This window comes from Pseudoliparis swirei, chromosome 1, assembly GCF_029220125.1.
Source record: "Pseudoliparis swirei isolate HS2019 ecotype Mariana Trench chromosome 1, NWPU_hadal_v1, whole genome shotgun sequence".
NCBI lineage: Eukaryota > Metazoa > Chordata > Actinopteri > Perciformes > Liparidae > Pseudoliparis > Pseudoliparis swirei.
In genome coordinates, this window is record NC_079388.1 from 14,118,523 (window position 1) to 14,138,531 (window position 20,009).

Sequence of the window (20,009 nt, forward strand, 5' to 3'; positions counted from 1 at the left end):
CACTTCCTCTCCATCATATTGTATTCCCTTAGCCCAACCCTTGGGGGGCCACACACACACCCTTTTTTCCCCCTTTGGCACTGGTAGCTAGTGGTGTCACAGTGAATTGCCTGCTGCCACATGTTGTGTCTGTTCTGTTCTAGATGAGAGGGAGGCCGGCTGTCTTTAAGTATGAGTCCTATAATGTTGATGTCAAAGAAGTAGCAGGACACTTCAGGGAATCGGACCCCATCCCAGTCAACCAGGAGTACCATTACCAGTGTCTTTTGCTTTTTGAGGCTACATCGGAGGTAAAGTGTGTATGTGCGTGTGTGTGTCAAAAATCTAAAGGACTGCATTTTTTCAGCAGTTTGAATATTTCAGTTTGGTCATGGAAATTTGGTTAAAAGTCCTGGAAAACCATTGGTCAAAATGTGTAAGAACCCTGCTATGACCATCACAACGCAAAATGGCATAACTTTAGAACAGTCAGCTTTTGGGTTTGCGCCACCATCATATATATATATATATACTCACACAGTTCCACTTCTTAAGACAATACATTTTTCTTGTATTAGTGAAGAGGCTAGGCCACATTATTGTTGTATTATATGATGCAAGCTGTTTTTGGCGGCGACCACACAAGCTCCCAGAGTTGAACCGTGTCTCACGCCAAGTACACATTCACACAGAGTTAGTCGAACAGAGAACGGAGGTCATCGATCAAACGGAGATTGAATAACGGACGGTAACAGACTAGTGCCCCCTACATTGGATTTTTCACACGTGTGAATGACATCTCTGCCAATTGGCTCAAGTGCTACCCAATGACTCGTCTGTTATGTATAAGAGTATGTCTCAGTTCCAAATATTCAATTTCTATGAGTTTTCTCAACCGGGATGCTGTCTTTTGAATGATTAGGCATTTATTTTGTAGTTGGGCGAGGCAACCGTCACTCTGAGCATGTAGGTGACCGTCACAACATTAGCATAGTGCTTATCACCCATCTATACCTATCTCTAGATGGAAGGTGACAACTGCATCCTGTGTGATTACATTCACACCGACTTTGCCAGTGTTACGGTTCTATATGCCAGGTTATCAGCCATCGAAAGGGACAAAGACGACGCCAATTTGTTTTTCTTTACTGATGTGTCTCTGCTTTAAGCCAATTCATCAAAGCGGCATGAGCCTCACAGTTACTGTTAGATAGCAGAAATGTTCACATCTTAGAATCAGCTTATTTTCCGCTGAGCACAGCACGTATGCGAGTGCATTTGTGCCAAAGCCACTGCATGCTGATTGTTCTGCAACTGATGACTTTAACCTGAAAAAAAGCCCCTCGCTGTGGTCATTTATATGCAGAATTTGTGATTTCTGAGAGTTAAGCTAATCCACAGTAGGTTGGGTCCTTGCCCGCTCTCAGTGTTTCTGTGTGCACTTGTGTCCGCTTGTGATGTATCTTTCATCCAATAGGGGGGTATACAAATTACAGAGAAGTGTAAAGCGGGCCTCATTCACATTGTGTGGTGAACAGCAGTTGTCAAAGGGGCCCATTTATCCGTATGCTTCAAACAGAAAATATAATAGCTGCTCAAAGGACACATCCACTTCACACTCGCCTTTCCTCCCTTATTAGTAAGGCAGATGTGTGCCATGCTGTGGTGGAATGAGTAAAGATTTGACTGAATTGATAAAACCCATGTATTAATATTTAACAAAGCTTTTTAAACCTACATGGCATAACTGCCAAGCTGAACCAAAAGAGAGGAAGAGGAGCACTAGAGAAGTAAATGAGAGGGAAAAACGGCAAACGGAAAAGATTGTTGGAGTCCTGGAACTTGGGAAAAGATGGTTGGATTTTTGGCTCCTAAAATACTCGTCGAAACTTGGATTAATGATGTATGAAATAAAAGTTGAAGTCACAGACAGCAACAGTCAGGTTCCCAATGTGGATCATCATAGGGGGAGAGAGGGTGACAGTTTTCCTCCTCATGTCTTGACATGCTAAATGAGTAAACACGCACCCCGTGGTGCAGAGAGGTGCACGAAGCACAGCGAAACTCGGCTTATAGCACACAGCTCTGTGGAACGCCTCCACCCGCCTCTTCGCTCGGAAGACAGAGGGGAGGAGATGAAGGCGCAGGAAGAGAGCGATGAGGGAAAACAGGGGCAAGAGAACGGAGTGAGCAGCTTAATATATTATTCTAAAACATTCTGTGTGTTTATCTGAAGATCTGATTAAAAGCTGAGTTTTACTGCAGTCTGCGTGTTAAAAAGCTAGGTTCAAGCACCTGTGTATTCAATCTATTCATTCATGTCATCTTTCATTGCTAATCACATGAGACCTCCTGTCCAGTAACACAGCCCTAATACCACGACATACAGTCCCAAAAAACACACTTGAAGCCTGTTATTTCATGTACCGTATTTTTTGCACTATAGGGCGCACTTAAAAGCCTTTAATTTTCTCAAAAAACGACAGTGCGCCTTATAATCCGAAGCGCCGTATATATGGATTAATTCTGGTTTTGTTTACTGACCTCTAAGCGATTTTCTGTGGTACAAAGGCGCTCACGGCGCTAAGTCAAAATGTTTTAGTACGACTTTGGTAAACTACAAAGCCGCACCGCTTGCAGCATTACGGCTACCGTAGCCAGGAGCGTCGCTGAGTAATACATACTGTGCTTCACCATAATATTACAGTGTGTGTATAAGGATCCCAAAATGGCACCTGTCAAAAGACACGCTTACGACGCGGACTTCAAACTCAAGGCTATCAGTCACGCAGTAGAACAGGGCGTTCAAAGTTAAACTGCGAGCTGCGTGGGAGCAGTGGATGACAGAAGGCGAACACACATTCACCAAGACAGGGAGACAGCGCCGGGCGATTTACGCCACTATATGCCAATGGATCGTGGATGCCTGGGCTAAGGTATCAGTCTCAACTGTGGTCCGAGCTTTCACAAAGGCCGGAATCATCACTGAACTGCCAGCTAACAGCAACGACACTGACTCGGATAATGACGAGGGAATTCGGGCATGTTGGATGCCGTAATCGCCCAACTGTTAAACTCGGACACTGAAGATGAAGAATTTGAAGGATTTGTGGACGAGGAATAAACTGAAAAAGTGAGTGTATTGTGTTGTATTTTACGTGTTACAACGGAATAAGGTTGGTAGTTATTGTGAATACGCTCATTAACGTTTGAATAATGTTGAGAATTATTGTGAACGCGTTTAATAAAGTTTGATCGACTGACTTATCTGACTGTTTTTTTTCCGCTTAATGCGCCTTATATATGAAAAAAGATCGAAAATAGACCATTCATTGACAGTGCGCCTTATAATCTAGTGCACCCTATAGTGCAAAAAATACGGTAGTTGTTTTTTAGAGTTGTGTCACCCACCTCCTAGAGATCAATTTCATGGCTCGGGGCAATTATTTCATTGGACTCAAACTGTATTCTCTTTGTAGATAACAATGGGGGCAATAATATCTGCATTTATTTATTTAAATAATTAAAGTTGGTTCTATAGTTGTGCTACACACACGTATGCGCCTTAGCTGACGTCCCCCGCTGTTGACTTTCTGATGCCAGGTGGGATTGTTGGCAGTGAAGGTAACGTTAAGGTAATCTCAGGAAAGTAATTGTCTCCATCACAAAACATTTTTTATTAGCAAAGCAATTTCCACAGCAAATCTAGCTCACTAAAATGAGCCATGTCGAATGTTGAAGCTCATGCCAACTCTTTCCTTTCCAAACCGTGTCAGAGGATTTGTTCAATAAAAACACCAGATGTAAAAGGCCTCCATGTACTCTCATAAACAAAGTGAGTAAAGGTGAATCACATCAGCTGAAAGAACGCAGAAGCCGTTTCACTTTTTAAAATGGATTACTCCATATACTGTATATGAAGGAGAAAGAACTAGGCCTGAAGGCAAATGTCCAATTGATCGTGTTTTTATATAAGGTTAGTTTTGTTGCAGCATTATTTGCAGAAGATGGATGTTTCATGAAAAAGGAACCTTACAAATCAATCCTCTTTTCCATTATCAAGCGGAGCTCTGTTCAGTTGCATCGAAGGCCGTGGACACAAAATGTCTTTGAAATTAAATAGTTCAACCTTTTGCAATCGCTCTTAAATTCCACAATGCTTTTCATCAACACTCTTTGTGGCACTGCATTTTCTGAAAATGTCAAATGCCATTTCCTCCCTGCCTCCTTTTGTGCACCTCCAGTGAGCATTTAGGATTGAGGCTGTGGGGGTGACTATTGGTGTCTAATTGTGGCAACCCGCTCTGTGTCGGACACAAGGCAGGTGAGAGGTGAGCGCTGCAGCATTTTATGGTTCAGCGGTGCCACTTCAGCGACACGCGAGGGAGAAAGAAAATGAAAAGAGGGACACGTTTCTTTTTCCTTTTTTTGCAGCCATTAGACCCTTTCTTCTCAGTCTCCCCGTCTTCATGCTCTTTTCTCCCTCAGTGCTCCCTTTTCTTTGGGGCTGCTTGTCTCCACTGACCTCCCTTTTCATCTCCCTCACACCATTCCCACACACCCTCTTGCTCGTGTCCTTATTTCTCAGCAGCATGTGCGTGTTGGAGTCTCCGCCCGGATGCATTTGTCCACTGCGTATCTTTTGTCCCAGACGACTGCTAAATGCATCATCGAAACAGAGCGTGCGAGTCATTAATGATTCCAACCAGTTTGCTCATAACAATGGGCCTCATTTTCTAAATTCTTCTTTCTTTTCTGTTGACCATCAAAGTGACAGCATAAAAGGCATATCACTGCCAGGCCAATATCTTCCTGTCATCCAAACAGCATCACAATGTTACACCCGCCTTGATATTCTTGGTTTTAAATATCATTTGGACGCGAGCGAAGACACAAAGACGCACGCAGCCGTGCACAGCGACGTGAGCACACAGTGATGTGAGCACACAGAGTGACGCGCACACGCAGATATACATATTTATGAGATCTCTCCGTCGTCTCTCTGTCAGACACGGAAATGCACATGCCAAAATACTCACAGCACCAGGCATCCCATCATAAGCGTGCACGTAGCTAATCACTCCTACAGACTCGTGTGCCCAAGCGCACGCAGCACCTACACTACAGTGCAGAGGAGCGACGGCAATCATTCACTAACAGCATCTTGTGACTGCTCCTATAATTCTCCCCTTTGCCCTCTAGTGTCTTAAATATGTACACTGTTTGACATCAAATGCATCCATGAATATCAATAAGGCAGATCGCAGTCCCCTAATCACACACACACACACACACAAAGAAAAGACTATGCGTGAAAAAGCAGCGGGATCCAGTCAGAAGCAACTCATCTCAGAAACCAAAGGCGGGGGTCGGGCCCTTTGTAGTTTACAGCTCGGTTACTGTGGCCGAGCTCCATTTTTGGACAGCTCGATTCAAGATAGGTCGGTGCTGGCCGCGAGTGATCTTCTGATTGTTACATCAGAAAAAACGTCTCAGTAGTCTGACACACAGAAGGGGGAAAAGGCGGTTTGAAGCATCGTTTCTATGGTGGTGTCCTATTCCCCTTGAAAGTGAAACTAGTAATAAGTCAGCCTGAGCAGAGCCCTCTGAAGCGCCTGTCTATCAATCCAGAATCTCATCTGAGGCGAAGCCACACACTCAGTTCATTTACCTTCTCGTAATTTAACATCCACCTCCATTTATTGTGTAGAAGCCATGAATTAAAGTGAAAACAGTTGCTGGCTTTTATCTGCTGAGGACTCGCCATGTTTTATCGGGAGTGCACATTTATGCACTCAGTTTGTATGTGACCAAGGAACTCTTGTGGTCAATAAATGTGTCTGTCATTTGCAGTGACGCATTTTTAATCTGTTAATATTTGAGGTAGAGTACACACTTTACAAGACATGAATACAATGATGCCTTTCAAGAGGCAGTGTGACTGGTTCTGTGACGTATTTTCAGATTTTCGATTGTGGCTTTTGTTACAGAAACCTTTTATTCCGTCTCAAGTGTGTTTGTACGGGGCGTCTAAGCAGGTGCATCTGCGGCGTGACACAACCTGTAATCGAACCTGTGGAGAATAGCATCGGCTAAAGTCACGATTTTATGAAGTCAAAAGGGAAGATACCCCCGTTTCAGACCTTTTGACTTGAATCTCGAGGAACACTACACACTCTGTTCTTTTATCTGGGTCTGGCGGGATGGCGACTTCAAACCAGGCAGTGAGGAGTCACCCTTGTAAAACATTGAGTAGTGCACTTTAAGAAACTGGTCCCCTTAAAGAGACGTTCCCAGGATAGACGTACTTCATCAAATCACACTCCTCCCTGCACACTGCCTCGATTAAATAGTTTGTTTGAGTCGAGAGCGTGTTATTGTTTGAGTTCAGTGCTGCGCTGGGTATACGAGTCAAGAGTAAACACTGGAGCCTTTGCCCATCAAAACCCTCCTGCTTTGTCTCAAATACTTTTTTTTTAATATCCGAAAGATTTGTGCAAATATCAACACATTTAAAGCAGCACCATGTGTGGCACATCCTTAACCCTCCTGTTACCTTTCGGATCATTTTGACCCCATTCAATGTTTAACGTCGGTGTTCTTTCGGGTCAATTTGACCCCAGGCTGTTTTTCACTGTCAAACATATAAGAAATATCAACTTTTTTATATATTTAAAGGGCTATTTAGGTAGTCAACAAACAAACATAAAGTACCTCACACTTAAACTTGGGAAGCAATATTAATTCTAATAATTTTCTGGAGGTTTTAATTGCTGAGGTCAAATTGACCCAGAGGGTCAAATATGTTTGTAAATGTAAAGGTAACAGGAGGGTTAACTTGTGTGTAGCATGTCAAAATCTGTTGGCAATGATGTCACTACAACTAGTTTACGAATTCGAGTTGTGCTTGGTGGTGTAAAAACAATGTGAAATGGAGAATGAAAACAATATATATCAAATGTCATCTACTTCCTGACAAACTAATAACATTAAACATCACTACTGGGTGTGAATAAAGCATACATGCATTACTCTGCTTGTATGACCCTTTAGCATGTTGTGTTCCAAGTTAAGAGGTAATATCAGGTCAAATCCAAAGCATGAGGGGCGAGTGAGACGCCGGTTTGTGGACTCAACCATGCAGGGCCCACTTTACCAATATTAATTTATTTTAGAGGTTTAAGGGTTTTTTCTACAATCTCTTTTATTTTCACATGTTTTTACCAAGGTAGCACCTGACGGCGAGAGCACACGCACACCGACAGTCCCCATGAGTTACATGTCACTCATCTGTTTTTGACCTGCAGCATATCAGTATGTGGCAAATTACACCATAAATAAGAAAATTAAAGATATATATGAACTCAAAGCATAATTCTTTCCACAATAATTTCAGACAGAAGAGATAAATATTTCAGGCGAAGGCATCCTATGAATGTTTTAACAAGGCTTATTTCCGAGAGCATCTGAAGTTGTGCTTTTGGGAAACACTCCTATACTTAAGAAGGTTTGTGGGAGTAATCTTAGCCTGAACATGCTTTTGGGAATCGGAGACCAGGTCAGAGTCAGAATACATCAGAAAAGGCAAGAGCGACGATATGTGTGCGTTTAGTCTGCTGTGTCCAGCATGTAAACTGTCATGATTGTTACAGTTTCTTCAAAAAGGACAAAAGAGAGAGCCTTTTTAATTATTAAGATGACGCTCCATATTTGTGACAAACTAATCACATTGAATTTCATGTGCACTCAAATCCCTCCCTTTCTGTTTTTCAGGCCAGGGGGTCAAAGGGCTAAACACAGCCACGTGTGACGACAGCTGGTGCGATCGTGTTTGTGCAAGAAATTGCCAGCGGGAAGAAATGATCGAGACTAATATTTCCCCCCCCCCGATAGCAGCCGAATAAATACGTGCATCATGCAGCCGTGGTTAACGTTTATGTGTAATCTACCGCTCTTTTGGGACAGAACCAGTGAGATTCATCAAGCGAAGCAGAGGCAAAGGACACAGCCGACACCAGTCAGTGCTTCCGTTCATTAGGGAGCATACGCATGCTGTGCACACACACAAGTGAGGCCCTAAATACAAAATGCAAACTGTATGCACTTTGCAAATGAATTGAGTGATGCGTAGTAATAACACAATCTCATTGTACTGTGGTGTTAGTGAAATGGCGATTATTCAAACAGTGCAGTCCTTTTCGCCAGCGGACCTTCTCATACATAATGCATCCAAATCATTGCATTTTTCCTCCATTCTGGGCTACAATGCATATTTCATCAAGTCAGTGAAATATTAAGCACTCTTACAATTTGATATTCTCTTCGAAAGGGGATTTCAGTTTTCTTCACATCACTCGTGTCTTCTCCGGGAACAAACCCACGGGGTGTGTGTTTGTTTGGCATGTTTTGTTTATTGAAGAGATGTTTGATTGGTTCATGCTGGAGTAATGATCAATGAGCCCGCCAATCAATTCAAGAGATTATCATGGCTCAGAGGTCATTGATCTGTAAGTGGGCTCAGCGCTGAATGGCAGGTTGGGCTCATGCCAACGGATTTGATTGAAATTAGAGAGGCTCACAGCTTCTCTGCCTCCTTTGCAATCAAATTTCAAATGTCAACTGTTATTCAGGTGGAGAGATTGATGAGAAATTGGTGGAGGAGGGGGAGGAGGAGGAAGAGGACAGAGGCGTGTTTGGGGCATTAAGTCAATAATTTAAAAGCAAAGCTTCTTTCCCCTCAAACTTATTTTAGAATGAATGCGTGACAATGAACCTCTCGCACACAAAGTTACTGCCCTCGATTTTTATGGTGACGACTCGAACTAATGAAAAATGATCACTTCTCTTCCGAATGTCAATGTGTTCTTTGCTGAATAGGAAAAGGTTTGCAAGAATAAAAGTTTCAGAAGATGTGGCCCAAATTTGACATTTGTTGTAAACATTTGTTATTTTAAAAAAAATGACCCTCTGGCAGCGGAGCAAGTGATGTTACTTCTAGAACCTTGCAGCTGAGAGAACTAAAACTTGAGGGATGATTCAGGCAGATTTGTGCAATTTACACCGTTATTTCTAATGATAGAGAAGAATATCAAATAAGAGTTAGATGAGAAAACTGACTCTTCTATGCTAAATAATGCTTCAACCAGGAGACAGTTAGCTTAGCATAGAGAGTGGCAGCCGGGGGAAACAGCTAGCCTGGCTCTGTCCAAAGGTGAAAAAAACTCACTAATCAACACATACATAGTTTGTCAGACAGGCTAGCTGTGGTCCTGGCCATAGCCTTAGATTAAATGGGCACTTATGAGACAGGTATTGATCTTATGTATAAATATTGACAAGAAAGTAAGTATTTCTCAAATTGTCAAACTATTCCTAAAAAAACCTTAATGTATGTGATTGCAACATCTCTGTGTGGTTTTTCCAATGGCCTGCAATGAGATGATTTACCAAACCAAAGCGTCGTCTCTCGGCACTAAAATGTATGAGCACTTTAGTCCTTGTGGCAGCCAACAGCATACTAACAATCAAGCGTGCCTTAACAAGTATTTGCATTCATTCAGACTGCTGTGCATGATGGGCCATGGGCGGGTTTTCAAGTAGCCCTATAAATACACCGTTGAATGTGTTAAGTTGTTTAAAAGTTCTGTCAATAACAAACAGAAAATACACTCCTGACTCATCTCAAACCGAATGGATGTTGAGACGAATAGCTGCATCTAACCCATTTTATCATCCTGCCTTCATATCAGGCAGATGCAGGTTTTAAACCATGGTATGCAATTCTCCTGTATGGTCCTTGGGCAATAATGCAAATAACTTTATCAGTTTTTATCATGCATCATTCATGAAATGCCTTAAATTGACCAAGAAGTATCTTTTTCTTTTCGATGTATTTGTTATTTCCACCAGGCCTAAGCCCAGGGAGAGCTTTGTGTTCGTCCGTGTGCGTCTGTGACAGTGCGAATGGCTAATCTCGCATTCTGTTGCAGCAAACTGCATTATATGTTGGGTGGCCAGCTTTGGCTGCATGTTTAAGAACCTCTCCGGGTTGCAGTGACATATTGTGTAGCCCTTTTTAAACTGCTATTGCCTGTTTACTCCTCACTCAGCACTCTTAACTGGCCCCCGACTGGTAAGGGCCACTAGTGATAACACAGCCGAGTGCATCTCTGACCCCCAGCTGCGACTCTGCGCCCAGACACAGCTGGGCGGGAACAGTTTGCTAACGGCTAACCGAACGACCAGTGCGCTGACCTTTTACTTTGGTTAGCGCTAACAGATGGGCAGACACTGCTGTATCTGCTAAGCAGCCAAACGGCTTCATTCCAAGATGAAGCATACTTCCATGTTTTATCAAAATCAGATTATAAATGTTGAAGTTTGCATTCATCAAAGTCAGAAATGTGGCTCTGTAATTGGTGTCCCCGTCAGGGCATTTACTATGATGCGTTACAACAGAACACGGACAGTCCATCTGTGTTCTGCCCTCCAAGCTGCATTAAATGTCGGCCTGTGATGTCAACTGAGATATAATGCCAAATAGTCAATAAACAGAGCCATTGATGTCATTTTGTAGGAGACGATGTGCAATGAAATCAGTTTTTTCCATAACTTCTGTCGAACATGCATCTTTACCACCGACTAGAAAGAGGAGGTTAAGTCATCTGGTCGGAAGCTGACGTTTTACAGTAAAAAGTAAACCGATATGTGGGTTACAAGAACCCATTGGTAACCAGCAGAACAAATGTCTGACACATTGTGTTTGACCTCATTGTGTCAATTACGTTGTCGACTAATCCCCATAATAAAGTCTGTACTTTTGTAGCAAGCGCCTGACAAATTGTCTTCCGTCTTGGCAATATCCATTTCATTAAAATGACACTCTTATTGGAATACAAACAAGGCTGCCGTTGTCTCACAGCGTGGCAGGTGTTCAAATTGATAATATTGGCCCAGCTGCTGCTGGTCTGAGGAACAACGAGAAATGGTGTGACTGAAGCAGTTTCACACACTCTGCTCAAGTCGGAACTGCTCCTTTCATAGTGCATTAAAAAGGGTCAAATTTGTATTCTTATTTTCTTTTGTGCAATAAATATTTGAAAACTTCTATTACAGGCTCACCAAACTCAACCCAAACAAACCACCTCTCATACAACCTTGTAAAAAAAAACGAGGGTCTCTCCTTAAAAAGGTGTTAAATTCAATATTCAGAGCATATCTATGATTGAAGGATCATCTTCACTTTCAGTAACCTTTCTATACGCTTTATTAGGTCAGTTTTGGTAAAGACAGATGCCGTTGTCTTTCCAAAATGCACTTCAATTTAATTTAGGAAAAAGGTTTCGGAAAAAGATCTGGATTGAAGTAGACATGACTAACGACCCACGTCACTACCGAGTGACAAACCAGTTACATGACTACCGAGTGACGTAATCAACGACTCACGTCACAAAATGTCAATGCTTATTTTTAAAATCTTGCACGGTATCCAAACAGTGGTCTCCTGGACTAAAGTCCGGTTCGATTGACCCATCCACCACCGCCCCCCCCATCCCCCCCAGGGTGGATAACCTCAATTTTCTTAATACAGTAAGTAGATGGAGGGGCACAAAAGTGTGATAAAACTTCTTTAAGAAAAAAGTATAATTGTATGGATGTCTATGAGAAAATGTTCACGGTAAATACGTCCTCTACTTATATATACAATCATATAGTCTATGATTTGATTGATGATTGTAGCAGCTCCAAGGCCACTACCCGTGGGTTTCCCCCCCCAGCACCAAGGATCAGCCCGGAACCACGAGGTTTAGTTGAAAGCCATCATTTATTTGTCAGCAACAACACACAAGCAGACCGCACAACCTGCGCCTCTGCTCACTCTCCCTTCCCTCCAGCTCTGCTGCCCTTTTATACAGGCAGCATCGGCTGCTGACTGATTGCCAATCAGTCAGAGCAGCTGACTGATTGTCAACCAGCCAGCAGCCGAGGCCAGATTGGGGACAGCTGCCACAATGATGTTGTGATTTCTTTTCAAAAGGGTACAAGCAAGCAAAGTGAGCACTGTGAGCTGGCATGAAGCTCAGAGATAAGTAACGTAGATATAAAGGAGCTATAATAATCTATGAAAGTGTCCATTGTTTGACTGAAATGCCAGCTATTTTTTTCAAGAGCAATTCCAGCTGTGGCAATGTATCACTACTTGTAGCAGTGGACAATTGCTTTTTTGTACATTTATTTGCGACTTGCAATTAGCTTGCGAACAAGTCACAAGATCAATCTTAAGTTAGTTACCTAATAAGGTACCTTCACTTCTCAACGGCTTTCTTATTTAAGGCTGTAACAAAAAGCCCCAATAAAGGCCCTCTGTCGAAATGCACTCTACCTGAACCAACAACAAGGTGCATGAACGATGGCAGTTCTCCCTCTCAAGAATGTAATTTGCAGCGTTATTCATGGGAAGCAAGCATATGTACAAGCTCTGAGCTAATTTTCCATTTTTTCTGAATACATATTGTGTAATAATCACTTTCATTTCAAATTAATCTCTGTTAAATGGCAAGCTCTGCATTAAAAACATGGATTAATCATCTTTTTTAAAATGTTTTACAAGGTATACCATTGTTCAGTGGTGTGGTTGAGTAGTGACACACATTGACTGATATGTTTGGACACACTGAGCTCAAGAAGTTGCTGATGAGATGCTTGAATGCATGGCGATGATTAACAGAGTTTGTAAAAAGTATTTATTTATCATTTCATACTTTATCGCGCAGCCGTGTTAAGAAGGTCCTTGAGTCTTTTTGAAAAGAAAGTAGCCAATAGCTGTATAGGCTTTATACAACCCACTTTTCAACATGTCAGTGGCAACGTGACGTCTTTGAATTAAACAAGCGAGCAGCACACATTTTCCGAAGGTGCACACATCGCTTGGGACATTAACACTGGAACTAATTATTTATCATGGTCAAAAAAATCATAAAAACATTCAAGAAGTCTATGGAAGTACAAACTCAAGGACACCATTTATGATGTTGAATACCCATGTACAGACCGTACTGTGTATGAGGACGAGTCACAGCTCTGCTGGAACAGCTGTTTTTCGGATGACTCACTGAGAAACAAAATGAGAATCCGAAACAGCAAACAAGATATGAACACGACAGAAAAGAGCAAAAGGAACGCAGTGCAGCAATATCACTGTCATGCTCTTGTCTTAGGGTATGAAATACGGTAGATTGATAACCTAATGAGGGCTGTGCCTTAAAAAGCTTGGCATTTCCAGCACCAGCTCCGCTCCATGCACATGAACTTACTGATGGTTTTCACGGGCTTTCCTGAGAAACGGATGCAACCAACAAGATGAAAGAAAAGTCAGCATTCCAAGTGACTCTGCTGGCCTTTCCCATCATCCCTCAGTGTCATGTGTGATTGTTACCTTCGCATTGAAAATGCCGGAAGGTTATGTTTTGATCGCCGTGTATTTATTTATTTATTTATTTGTATGCGTGTTATTCGCAAAACTCAAAAAGTATTGAACCGAATCGCATGAAATTTGGTGGGATGATTGTTTATTATCCGGGGACCAGTTGATGAGATTTTGGGATCGATCGGGTCAAAGGTCAAGGTCAAAGGTCATGAACAGGTCAAAATGTTCTTGAATCGCATGAAATTTGTTGGGATGATTGGTTATTATCCGGGGACCATTTGATTAGATTTTGGGATCAATCGGGTCAAAGGTCAAGGTCAGGGTCATGAACAGGTCAAAATGTTCTTGAATCGCATGAAATTTGGTGGGATGATTGGTTATTATCCGGGGACCATTTGATTAGATTTTGGGATCAATCGGGTCAAAGGTCAAGGTCATGGAAAGGTCAAACTCTTTTTTTACCATAGCACGATACATTTTTGTCCAATTGGCATGCAACTAATGCCAAAATGTTCATAATTCAATGCCCAATCTTGTGATATGTGAAGGTATGCGCTCTACCGAGTGCCCATTCTAGTTTGTTTATGTGTGAGGCCTCATAAGACTTGGAGACGTGAGAGAACCCTTATATATTCGAACTCCTCCCTCACAAACAAGAGAGGGGAGGGAAGGACGGTGTGGAGGGAGGGAAGGACGGTGGAAGGGAGGAACAGGGGGAGAAAGAAGGAGGAGAGTGCAGAACATGGGAGCATAAAAAGCATTCAATTAAGACATGAACTGCAGGGTTCATTAAGCATGAGCAAGCCGATGAAAATGACCATCCATCAAGAGAGAGTACGGTGGCATAGAACATACTCAATTACTATGGTTAAAAAAAAAAGCTCATACTTGTCGTTGAAGAATGGAAATGAATGGCACACATTATACCACTGGTCTAAACTGCAGTGAGCCCTATATTGAGTAACTATAAACATTGCGGCTTTTCTCCACTTGGTCTCAAATTCTCCCCTAAAAAAGAGGAAATGGAATTTTCACTCCGCAAATACACTCTTTCTTTAAGAAATTAAAGTAGTCTAATTCTGTCGGATTAGAAATTACATTCCAGCAGTTGTAGTTCTGAAAGTGTAAAAATAAACTCATGTCAACACTTTGCATCCCACCCACGTTCTCAGCATCCAAGGGCACACACACATCCATCCATCTGAGGGACGGCGGTGCTGTGACGAGCAGCCGGCTATTTCTATTCACGCGTTAGTGTAGTCGTTTTGCTTTTTAACTCCCACTAGTATTAGGATGCTGTGGTGTACGCAGGTATGTTAGGCAGAGATACAGAAGACAGTGAGCCATAAAAGCTGAATGCATGTTCCTTCTCTCAACATTATATGTATTTCACTACTTAGAAAGGGCTGCAGGCTCTTTGTCCCTAGTAAGCAACCAACATAGCTGCTTGTAGGTGGCCTTGCCCTCCAAAAACTCAAAGCTCTCACACTTTTCTGCTCCAATTGAACGAACCATGTGTTCGTAATCCGACAGCACACACCCGAATCTCTCTTTTGAAATTCAGCATTCAAAAGGAAACAAGAACTAGCTTTCTTTGTTTATGGTTTTAGATTAGGAAGGTGTGCTTTGGCTTTTTAACATGTTATTATATTCTTCTTTGAGAGCGAATGTAAGCTTAAGAACCTATAAAGCCCTATGAGACACTGTATGGGACTGAGATAGGGGATGCATGGCTACAGTATGCATATGTATGTGTGTCTCCTCAGGCACTTAGCATGTCTGCATGCGCAATAATGTGTGTGTGTCTTTGTGTGCATGAGGCATAGTGATGTGTGCCGAGAGAAAAATACCTCTTTTTTAATAAATTCATCCACTGAGTGCTCTGGAAATAACAAATACATTTTTTTATCTAAGGAGCCTTTATTTTCTCCTACTTCCTGTGGTCTGAATCAGAGCTCCTGTGGCTTTCAACAAGAGTAAAAACATGCACTCCTGGTTAGTAAAATCTAACTTAATGGGCACTGTATTGCTAAACATAACCTGTTTGAGTGGAGATGAAAAATATTCACTTTTGGATGACTTGTGTTCTTTAGTCTGGAGGTGGGATCTGCATCAGGCAATACTTGTTAGTGGCATAACCTTACTGCTGGTTTTCGCCTTTTCATGGGAGTTAGTGATAGTGAAAAAGTAACAAATTAACGCTCCCAAAAACAAAGACCACTACTAGTTATCCTTGTTCACCTATTTTGGCAAGATAATCTGACGAAACAGGATGGAGCTCAGCAGACCGGCCGTTTCAGTAGACACTGGTCACAACCAGTGCCCATCAGCTGTATTGGCGCCCATTAGCTCTCTGTTTATTGCTCCAGTAAGTGAGTTGGTGTGGCCGTATGACCTGGCTGGAACCCGGCTAGACTAGATGATGTGGCCTGTCCATCTTGTTCATTTAAAGTCACCGTTGAAACACTATTTTTTATGAAATGTCCATTTGTGTATACTTAAGTTTAAGGAAATGTTGTCCGTACTTAGAAAAATGTGCCCATTGAGAAGCTGTGGATGGTGGGGCTCAACGCGTCCACCTGGATCACTGACTACCTCACAGGCAGAACACAGTATGTCCGACTGGGCCGTGTGCTGTCTGGGACGGTGGTCAGTGATGTTGGAGCCCCACAGGGAACTGTTTTGTTTCCCTTCTTGTCCACCCTGTACACCACTGACTGGGAGAGGAGAGGATGTGGACATGGTGGCGGAGTACAGGTTACTGGGTGTCTACATCGACAACTGACTGAACTGGAAGGTCAACATCAACGCTGTGTACAAGAGGATGAGTCGACTCTTTTTCTTTTTCTTGAGGAAACTTCAATAAACCGTGCACCGCGTTCGCTTTATATACACTTTCATTTTTTATAATTTAATTTGAAATGTATTATTTACATTATTAAATGTGATATGTCCTGCCCTGCTATTTTATTAAATTGTATATATTCTAATCATACTTGCTGTTGTTTTAAACAAATTTCCCTCTGGGGATGAATGAAGTATATATATATATATACACACTAGGAGTTATGAATAAATGAGGAAATTATCTAGTGTGGGGATCAGGTTGCACCTTACTGGAATACGGGTGATCAGTTTGCCTCCTGTCACTGACCTGCAAATAGTTTGTTTTTTATATTCTTTATTTTACTTAAGTCATGATCCTACCTAGAATTATGATCATATGAAACATGTAAAGCCAAGGGACCACGTGTGTGGTTGCACCAAACAATTGCAGCTGTCCTGTAATAATAATGTCTGGCCAAAATGTCATGTTTTCTTGGGCTAAGAAAAACTACCTGGCATTCAGCTTTGTGACTATGTATTTGAAAATATATGCTCCTGTGCATACTTCCCATTAAAACATCCCTTTTGCTGCAAGAGATGTGTGACAAATTCCCCAGTCCTCATCCTGTGTCAAAATATATTCAAACATGTATAACTAGAACGGGCACTCGGTAGAGCGCATACCTTCGCATATCACAAGATTGGGCATTGAATTATGAACATGTTGGCATTAGTTGCATGCCAATTGGATAAAAATTGACCGTGCTATGGTAAAAAGAAGATTTTGACCTTTTCATGACCTTGACCTTTGACCCGATTGATCCCACAATCTAATCAAATGGTCCCCGGATAATAACCAATCATCCCACCAAATTTCATGCGATTCGGTTTAATACTTTTTGTCTGATGCGAGTAATACGCATACAAATAAATAAATACACAGCGATCAAAACATAACCTTCCGCATTTTCAATGCGAAGGTAATTAGCCTGGTTTAGTGTGACGCCCGGTCTAGGGGAAGCCTGAGCGCAGCATAACGCCCTTTCTACATGGCCAATATGAAAATACAAGCTAAATCTGTTTTTAAATGCTCATATGAACACTGAGCAACTGTTTTCAGACACATTGAAAAACTGATTTAATGTATCATGCTACAATAGAATCTATTCACTTAATTAACTCAGATAATTCAAAACAATCATACTATTAATTTGAACTGTGCGCTTTAAAAGGTTAGATAATCAATATGGCCCTAAATTAAGGAATAGAAACATCAAATCAGGTCTACCCAGTGTTTTCCACAAAGTCTGCAATATTTGCATTTTAATTGGCTGGCAGAGCTAATGATAAGAGTATAATTTAACACCTAAATAAGACCAGAAACTCATGTGGAGCCATGAGTATTCTCTAAATGTCACGCTGTTGTATCTTTAACACAACGCACAACATGTATAAATCACTCTGAGGTCTCACAGAGGGATTGTTATACAATGCTGGCACACCTTGGGACCTGTGCTCTACTACGGATACCTTCAATTTTAAAGATATATCACTTTAAGCTAAAACTAACAATCACAAATGTTTCTGTTTCAGAGACTAAATTTCCCCCGAGGGAGTGAAGAGTGCAGAGGAGCTGTCTTTTCTTTTCTCATCAGCAAGTCCTAATGAACATTCACCTTAAACCGAATAGGAATACACATGGACAAACATCAGAGCAAGCTTTAGCCTTGAACGCTCTCACTTACAAAAAGAGTTGCCCACATTTTGCAATTATACATTATCTATTTGCAAAAACATCATTATTAATGGAGGAGTAAACAAGCTCAACTGTATGAAGGTCTTTCTTGCAATTACCCAGGATTCAATCAGTGAAGCGATGATGTGAGATTACGTCTGATGGCACATTTTATGCTAAGGGGACAGGAATGAATTATTTAAAAGATAACTCATCATTTCAAACAGTAGTTTAGATCATTGGCTTTAAACTTTCATTTGATCAAACTTAGGTGTTCTTTACAGTCAAGTACTTGTAGATAAATAGGAAGTTGGCTCAGAGAAAGACACAAAGTAATACAAAGAGCCTCAAAGGGGCCATAAAACATACGACAGGTGGTTGCAGTTCATTTGACAATTAAATATTAAGAGGAAATTGACAATGCGTTACCTGCTAATAGTGTTAATGGTCTATTATTAGCTCATTTATTGCTATTCTAACAGTGGAGGGAAGGTAAACAAGATCGGAGTTTCATGAGTTTAAATAACAGTCCCAGTCATCCCAAAGGTAATTACACGGAGGTCAATGAGCGGAGGATGACCCCAAAAAATAAATGGGCGTCGGCAATCAATATGTCACCATTCACACAGACACGTCCACACACACACACACACACACACAGACACTTGTATGCGTTGTCTCTGCCAGAGAACGAATGGCTAATCTGTACACTCCTCCGCTCTGCTCAAACAGAACACGAGGCCCAAATTACATTTTAATGGCCTCTCTTATTAGCACCACGGCGGCTTTGAGTGCACGAGAAAACAATGAAGCTTTCAACCCTTCCCATTGCGTGTAATTTTGCCTGACGTGATCAAGACTGCCTGAACTTCCTGCCCACGGCCACTCACTCATACACTGGAGTTATACATTACATCTAAACACCAGCGGCTTAAATCAGTGTGTTCGAGAAGGTTAATTCAATACACGATTAGCAAATATACATTTTTATATCCTGGTGTAATCCAATTTCTGCTATACTTTTTACTTTTGGATGCAAATATTGTACTTTTTACTTGTATTATTAAACTATTTGACAGCTTTAGTTAATTATTAATACAGAATGTAAATGAACTAATAATAAATAATTAGGGATTAAGATGTCCAGCATTACGTAATAGGTCTTCTTCGAGTACTTCTCCCACTCATGTATGTACTGAACAGACAGCATCTGACCGATGACGCGTGCATTTTCATTGTATCGTCCATTTTAACAGTACTTATGTACTGAATTGCATTTAAAAAGTAATGTGAAGTTAAATAACTACATAGTCAGTAACAACGAATGAACTGGACCGAATGAAATTCAAATTAGCTGTAGGGATTCATGATGCCCGCCTCCGCTGAGATTGAACTTTAATCTTGGGAGACAGTTTGGTGAAAATGACTGACCTCAAAACTTGGAGTGCAAGTAATGTTTTTTTCAAGTTAAAAAAAAAAGTTTGGGGAGATCCATAATTCAGTTTTGGCAGATCTCCTCTGCATGCATGTCATACCCTACACACTTATTTTAGGTAAGGTGTTCACAAACCCACCAAAACCATCACGTTTCACATTCTACAGGCAATAGCTTGGCCGAAAGTGCTATGGGAGTAAATTTGCCTTCTAGGCTTTGGCTCGCGCTCAAGTTATGATACCAGACAGCCCTTCACGCCTGACCACTTTTCCTACTCCGTGACTCCATTACTGTGTCGGCTACTAGAGGTGAAATCTGAGATGAGACACAAATGCTTTGTGGTTAGATACATTTTTTTTCAGCCGCCTATCCTTTTTTATTATTATTTATTTTTTAGATCATTCACAATCATCTTCCAGGAATAATACACTGTGACATTTAGAGTGCCTTCAAAACTTACATTTGCTCACCACTTGTCCCCTTGGTGCTATTTTGCATACAGATGATAGTTTGGGAGGCAGAAATGTCCCGACTAAGATTTTATCAAATTGTTTGCAATATATTTTTGGAGTGACGTCATATTAGATCATTCTGGTGTGCCCTCCCAG

The 20,009-nt window shown here is 41.5% G+C and overlaps 1 protein-coding gene across 5 annotated transcripts in view; it reads left to right on the forward strand.

Moving 5' to 3' along the window:
• LOC130196771 (uncharacterized) overlaps positions 1-20,009 on the forward strand; it is a 103,734-nt gene that overhangs the window by 13,649 nt on the left and 70,076 nt on the right. For 2 of the 5 annotated variants that reach the window (XM_056419115.1, XM_056419154.1), the window contains one exon: positions 144-290. The exons of 1 other annotated variant lie outside the window; for it this stretch is intronic. The gene's annotated coding sequence lies outside the window, so the exon portion shown is untranslated. Of the gene's footprint in view, positions 1-143; positions 291-7,752; positions 10,113-20,009 lie in introns of those variants that run through there. 2 more of the 5 variants (XM_056419134.1, XM_056419144.1) reach the window with 2 other exon arrangements.